The following is an 8,026-nucleotide window of genomic DNA, read 5'->3' as shown; positions in this document are numbered from 1 at the left end:
TACCAACCCTGAAGCCATCACTTGGGAAGAATTCAGGGACAACTTCCATCGCTACCATGTGCCCGAGGGACTGATGATAGTGAGGAAGGAGGAGTTTCTCGCCTTGAAGCAAGGTCCCCTATCCATCAGTGAGTATAGGGATAAGTTTCTGCAGCTGTCACATTATGCCCTAGAAGATGTCAACACGGATGCCAAGAGGTAGTACCTCTTCTTGAGAGGATTGGTTGATCCCCTCCATTACCAACTGATGAACCACACCTTCCCTACCTTCCAGCATCTGATCGACAAAGCAATCATGACTAAAAGGAAGCGTCGGGAGATGGAGGACAGGAAACGCAAGATTGGTGGATCTTAAGTTGGGAGTAGTAGCCATCCTCGCTCCTCAGGCAACCCACCTCAGCCATTCAAGCAAGGTCACCAGCACCAGCACTAGCATCAGAGTCAGAACCAGTAGCAGCAGTACGAGAGGCAGTTTCCTCAACAGCAGCAGTAGTACCGTCAAAATAACCAGCAGGGAGGAAATCAATATCAGCGTCAGAGCAACCAGGCACCCCGTCTTCCTGCACCAGCAACCAACCAGAACAACCAAGCATCACTAGCGCAAGGAGGAAGTCGTGCATGTTTCCACTATGGGGAACAAGGCCACTGGGCGAATCATTGCCCAAAGAATGCAGCTCAGCAGCAGCCAACACCCAATGCCCCAGTCAGACAGAATGCAATTCAGCAAGGAGGCAACAACCGTGGGCAGCCTCGTGCCCAGTATGGAAAGGTGAACCACTTGGAGGCCAACACAGTCTAGGAGACTCCAGGAGTGGCACTAGGTACGTTTTCAGTCGAGTACCATTCTGCAAATGTGTTATTTGATACTGGAGCAACACATTCTTTTGTGACTGCATCATGGGTAGAATCACATAATATACCAGTAGCACACATGTATCCACATATGAGGGTTAGTTCAGTTGGTGGAAGGACCCAAACAGATAGATTTTACCCTAGTGCAAAAGTTCAAATAAGGGGGATAGAGTTCCCCGCTGATCTAATAGTTATGGGAAACCAGGAGACAACTATAGATGTCATCCTAGGGATGAATTGGCTAACCAAGTACCAAGCCAGTCTTAGTTGTGACAAGAGAATGGTGAAGTTAGTGTCCATATTAGGAGAAGAAGTGTTAGTAGAGTTGTTCTTGTCTGGACCAAGGGAAGGAAGCTATCACCAAGTCACCGCCCATATTGAGGAGATTAAACCATCAGAGGCTATCAATGTAGTATCAGAATTCCCAGATGTGTTTCCCGAGGAGTTGCCAGGTATGCCACCTGAAAGGAAGGTTGTATTCGCCATAGAGCTTATACCAGGCACCGCCCCTATTTCCAAGAAAGCCTATCGAGTGTCCAGACCAGAATTGGTGGAACTCAAGAAGCAGATTGATGAGTTGTCAGAGAAAGGCTGCATTAGCCCAAGTACCTCGCCTTGGGCAGCCCTAGTGCTATTTGTGGAGAAGAAGGATGGAACAAAGAGGATGTGCATTGACTATAGATCCTTGAATGAAGTTACTATCAAGAACAAGTACCCCCTGCCCAGAATTGAAGATTTATTCGATCAGTTGAGAGGAGCCAGTGTTTTCTCAAAGATAGATCTAAGGTCAGGTTATCATCAGCTCAGAATCCGACCTTCGGATATACCGAAGACCGCATTCATCACCAAGTATGGACTGTATGGGTTCACAGTCATGTCATTCGGTTTGATGAATGCGCCAGCCTACTTCATGTACTTAATGAACAGTGTGTTCATGGACTACCTCGACAAGTTCGTAGTAGTGTTCATTGATGATATTCTTATATATTCCCAGAATGAGCAAGAGCATGAGGAGCATTTGAGGAAAGTACTTCAGAGGCTACGAGATTGTCAGCTGTATGCCAAGCTCAACAAGTGCGAGTTTTGGATCAGTGAAGTCTTGTTCTTGGGTCACATTATCAACCGAGAGGGATTGGTTGTAGATCCGAAGAAGGTAACATCTATCTTGCACGGGAAAGCACCAAAAGATGTCCGAGGAATCAAGAGTTTCATCGGAATGGTCGGTTATTATCGGCGTTTCATTGAAGGTTTCTCCAAGATTGCCAGACCAACGATAGCCTTGCTGGCAACGAAGGTTGAGTTCAAGTGGACCCCAGCATGCCAGAAGTCCTTTGAGACATTGAAGGAGAAGTTGACAACGGCACCCGTACTGATTCTACCAGATGTTCACAAGCCATTCTCAGTATATTGTGATGCTTCGTACACCGGACTGGGATGTGTGTTGATGCAGGAAGGAATAGTAGTGGCATACTCGTCCCACCAATTGAAGATTCATGAGAAGAATTATCCTACTCATGATCTGGAATTAGAAGCCATGGTTCATGTACTGAATACCTGGAGGCATTATCTTTATGGGCAGAAGTGTGATATCTACACGGACCACAAGAGTATCAAATACATATTCACTCAGTCAGAGTTAAACATGAGGCAGCGAAGATGGCTAGAATTGATCAAAGATTATGAGCTGGAGATTCATTATCACCCAGGCAAAGCAAATGTGGTTGCAGATTCTCTGAGTAGAAAGAGTCAAGTCAATATGTTGGCCGCTCACCCGATGCCATATGAGCTAGCGAAGGAATTCGACATATTGAATCTCGGATTTCTGAACAACACTTAAGGGGTGACAATTGAGTTAGAACCCACTCTAGAGCAAGACATCAGGAAGGGCCAAAAGGATGATGAGAGGATCAACAAGATCCGGCAGCTGATCATAGATGGGAAAGGCAACGATTTCCATGAAGATGCAGAAGGAGTGGTATGGTTCATGGATAGACTATATGTTCTTGACATCAAATCGATCCGGGAACTGATTCTCAAGGAAGCTCATGAGACAGCATACTCTATACACCCTGGTAGTGAGAAGATGTACCAAGACCTAAAGAAAAGGTTCTGGTGGTACGATATGAAAAGGGAGATAGCAGAGTATGTGGTTGTATGTGACAGTTGTCAGAGGATTAAAGCGGAACACCAGAGACCTGCAGGGTTGTTGAAGACGTTGCAGATTCCTCAGTGGAAATGGGATGAGATCAGAATGGACTTTATAGTCGGTTTGCCTCGCACTCGTACTGGTTATGACTCCATCTGGGTCGTAGTGGACCATTTGACAAAGGCGACCCATTTCATACCAGTCAAGACCACCTACAACAATGCAGTGTTGGCCGAACTATACATGTCTCCGATTGTGTGCTTGCATGGCGCTCCGAAGAAGATAGTATCAGATAGAGGCACTCAGTTCACTTCTCATTTTTGGCAGCAGTTACATGAAGCTTTGGGCACACACTTGAAGTTCAGCTCAGCTTATCACCCGCAGACATATGGTCAAACGGAGAGAACCAATCAGATTCTGGAAGATATGTTGAGGGCTTGTGCTTTGCAAGACAAGATAGGTTGGGACAAGAGGTTACCATATGCGGAATAATCTTACAACAACAGCTATCAAGCCAGTTTGAAGATGTCACCATTCGAAGCGCTTTATGGGAGGAATTGCAGAACTCCATTGCATTAGGACCAACCTGGTGAAAGATAGGTGTTTGGTCCAGATATTTTGCTTGAAGCCGAAGAGAACATCAGAATGGTTTGAGAGAATTTGAAGGCAGCGCAGTCCAGACAACGAAGCTATGCTAACACCCGAAGAAGAGAACTGAGTTTTGAAATAGGAGGCTATGTCTACTTGAAGGTGTCACCAATCAGAGGAATCAAAAGGTTCGGAGTCAAAGGCAAGCTAGCACCTCGATATATCGGGCCGTATCAGATTCAAGCAAGACGCAGAGAAGTTGCTTACCATCTCAACTTACCAGAGAATCTATCCGCTGTGCATGATGTGTTCCATGTGTCTCAGTTGAAGAAATGCTTGAGAGTGCCAGAAGAGCAGTTGCCAACAGAGGACCTTGAAGTTCAAGAAGATCTGACATATATTGAGAAGCCAACTCAAATTCTAGAAACAGCAGATCGGGTCACTCAGAGAAGTACCATCAGGATGTGCAAAGTCAAATGGGGTCACCACTCAGAAGAAGAAGCAACCTGGGAAAGAGAAGATGATTTGAAAGCCAAGTACCCTGAGCTCTTTGCTAGCCAGCCCTGAATCTCGAAGGCGAGATTCTTTTAAGGGGGATAGGTCTGTAACACCCTGAATTTGGGGGGTATAAAATTTCTTTCTAATTATCACTCAAATTCAGGTGTTACTCTTCTCTCTATCTATCTCTAGATTCTATCGATCTCTAGATTCTCTCTCTCTTTCCTTTTGAGTAGAAATAGCTTAATTAAGGAGGGATTAATTATTTATTTTTGCCAAACATTATAAGTCATGAAATTTTGCATCATGCTGAGTTTAAATATTCTTTGAATTGTTGCACATGTTTGAATTAGTTTGAATTTGAAACTTGAATTGAATTTGAAATGAAAACCCTAGAGAAAAGGAAATAGAAAAGCAATTAGAAATTCTAGGGAAATATAAAAAGCCAATTCGGCCTAAACCAGCCCACCAGGCCCAGCCGCCCGCGCCCGCGCGCCTTTTGCCCCTAACAGGCGGACCCCGCCTGTCGGCGCCAGACTGCCCCGCACTCTCCTCTCTCTCTCGCTCGCTGCCCAGTGGGGCCAAGCTATCGGCGCTGATTTCTTCGCCCGTGCACCCCTCTTCTCTCTCTGCTTTGCAGGCCCGTTTTACCAGTCGTCGAGCCGTTGCCCCCGCGCGCCCGTCCTCTCTCTCTGCGCCGTGGGCCTCCCCTGTCAGCTCCGCCCTCCCCGCGCCCACCGTGGACCAGCGCGCGTGCACTCACGCACGTCGCCGGAATCCTCAGCCACGATGCCCGCCCACGCGCCCCAGCTCCTTTTTTAGCCCCACCCACTCCCGCACTCACTCCCCCGCCTCATTTCACACAGCCCCGCTCCCGCTCGCGCTCTGCCCACGCCGTCCAACCTCGCCGGAGACCCACGCCCGCCTCCCCGGTCATCTCGCTCGCCGGAGGCCACACCAAGTGACCCCGAGCTTTGCCCCGAGGTGAGACACCCACCCCCGTGCTTGTTTTACTCTATTCGTGCCTGCCTTTAGCCAATTTGGCCTCGCTGGCGTGTGGCCGCGCTTGCTCGCCGTGCCCGCACGATGTCCGGCCAGCCCGACCCCATCCAGTGCCTCGGCATTGGCCCAAAGTGCTCCCCCACCTCTACTGGAACCAGCCCGAGCCCTATCACGGCCGATTGCCTCTCCTGGCGGCCGGAATTGCTCACCGAAGTTACCCCAGCCCACCTAGAGCTTTTCCTCCGCCGTTCCCCCCTCTCTGACCTCGGTCTCGTGGCCACAATCCCGCCATCGAGTTCGCCGAGTCGTCTTCCCCCTCTCTGACCAACTCCGGTGACCCCGGAACCGCCATAGCACGCACCCGCCCCAACTCCGGTGACTTCACCGCCGCGGGAAGGAGCGGTGCCGCCCGCAGCCGTTCACCCCTCCCGGTTTGATCTCCCCCGTCCGATCTCGATCGCACGGCCGAGATCGCGGGATACCGCATCGCGCACGCGCGCCCTGCGTCCGGGCCCGTCAGTCAGCACTCGTGTTCCCTGGCGTTGGCCCGATCGGTCATTGCCCCCCCCACCTCGGTCGCTAACGCCGCTGGCCCCCTATCAGAACTCGCCCGCCCGCACCCTCGGCCGCAGATCTAATCTCGGCCGTTGGTTTCTGATCTAACGGTTGAGATCGTCCGATACCCTTTCGTGTGTAGTTTTGCTTAAGAGACCCTCAGGTTAGTTGGAATTAACCCGCCGTCCCTGGTTTTTGCGCGCAGGCCCCTATAATCTTGCAGATTGAACCCTAGGCTTTTAAATAATTATAGAATTAGACCTATTTTCATATTTTGAATTCCCAAACTTGTTTATTTCATATCTTTTGCATATGAACTCCAAATTTAGTGATTCAAATTACAAAATGTTCATAAGAGTATTATCTGTTTAAATAAATTAGTTCCATTTACAATATGTACATTCTAATTTTATGGTTAACTATGAACTAGAATATGTGTAGGTTTGTAAATTTAATAAAATAAATAAAAGGAAAACCCTAGGGGTTAAAGTATATTTAGTTTTGTGAGATTAATAACATGTATCACATCAATTTATCTCTGGTCTAACTTTTAGGTCACAGTAAAATAAATAGAACTAGGTTGTGTAATTATGGACAACACGTAAAGAATAATCTATTTCTAAATGAAATTAGTTCATGTTATACTTTGATCTCATTATTCCTTATTTAGTATTGTGCCTTTTTATGATGTATTCCAATGTTTGTACATGTTTGGTGTGCTGTTCATTTGTACTTTCCAAATGTATTGAATGCATGCTCGCTTTATTTAGACAACGAGCAGTCCAAGGTTCCCGAGTGTGTTGCTGGAGGCCTCCCTGAGCAACAACCTGGTGAAGGAAAGTGTCCTCTGAGCTATTATGTCCTACATACTTTATGATTCATTGTATCGCATTACATTAATTAACCTAAGGATTGACTAGTCTGTATTTACCTTATCTTTGTTTACCTTTTGGGTTATCACGGTTAGCATTTTGCTATTGCCTTAACTTAATCAATGAACATGATGTGATTATTTATGATACGATGAAGTTATCCCAATGATGACATTGTGATACTCTAGGGGGCTCAGGCCTTTTTTTTCCTGAGTACCTCTCCGTAAGGACCTGTTCGTGGAGTGACCACCTGGCATAACAGTGCAACCATGAGGGTGGAATGGGACGCCCTTAGCTGAATAATTAGATGAACCTGGGGATGTAGATGGCTTTGCCTGAGGGCCGTCAATGGGGGCCGGGGCGTAGTGCTCGCTCTGCCAGGAGGGGTGCAGAGGTTCATTCGATTTGGTTTTGTTAGTCACCCACCTTGGGAAGGTGTACTAAGTTTGACTAGCGAAATCTAACGAGAATCTATGCACCAGGGGAGTCTTTGTAAAGGCTACGTAGTGAAGATCGGGTTTGTACAACCTAGGTTGGAAAGGGATCACGACTTGTGGGTAAAGTGTACAACCTCTGTAGATTGTTAGAAACTGGTATATCAGCCGAGCTCACGGTTAAGAGCAGCCTTGGGATCCTCTTTGATTAGAAGAATTCTGGTTACTTTTATGATGATAGTTAACAATGATGTTCTAATTCTGATCTCTGGTATTTCCTCTTTGAGGGAGTACGTTTGGGTAATAGCTGGGTATATTACTAAAACTTGTCTCTACTAGCAATAATAAATATTTGACCAACTAAAAGCAACTGCTTAACCTCAACCCCACATACAGCTAGTCCACTTTAGCCAAACGGGACATTTGCTGAGTACGTTGATGTGTACTCACCCTTGCTTTACAAACCACCCCACCCCAGGTTGTCCCCACTGTACTCAGTGCTCAGGAGGTGATGCTGGCAACATGGAGGATTTCGAGGAGTTCTAGGATTACGACGAGTTCTAGTTTATTCTTAGTGGCAAACCCCCAGTCAGCTGCCTGTGTAGGCTTATCATCTACGTTTCCTTTTCTCCGCACTTTGATGTTTTTGTTAAAGACAATGGTTATGTATTAGACTCTGTGGATGTCTTGGACATCTTGATGTAATTAAAGTACCTTTACGCTATTTATTTCGAGCATTGCGTGATGATGTCCAATTATGTAATCACTGTGTACGTGAGTTTCTGATCGTAGCACATACATGGTTCGCATTCGGTTTGCCTTCCAAAACCGGGTGTGACAATTATAGTCAGCTTCCGCCACCAAATCTGTTGTTGTATTTTGTTTGGAACTCTTCCAACTCACTGCACCACCATTGAGATAGAAAACAAAACCGGATTGCGATCTAGAATCATCTATGTTTTTCTGAAAGCTAGCACCTGTGTAACCAGTTACAACGAGCTCTTCCTCACCACCAAACACTAAGAACGCATCCTTAGTTCTTCTTAAGCACTTAAGGATGTTCTTCAGAGCTGTCCAAT

This window comes from Zea mays, chromosome 9 (genome assembly GCF_902167145.1).
Source record: "Zea mays cultivar B73 chromosome 9, Zm-B73-REFERENCE-NAM-5.0, whole genome shotgun sequence".
Classification (NCBI taxonomy): Eukaryota; Viridiplantae; Streptophyta; class Magnoliopsida; order Poales; family Poaceae; genus Zea; species Zea mays.
Note: the sequence above shows the minus strand (reverse complement) of the source record.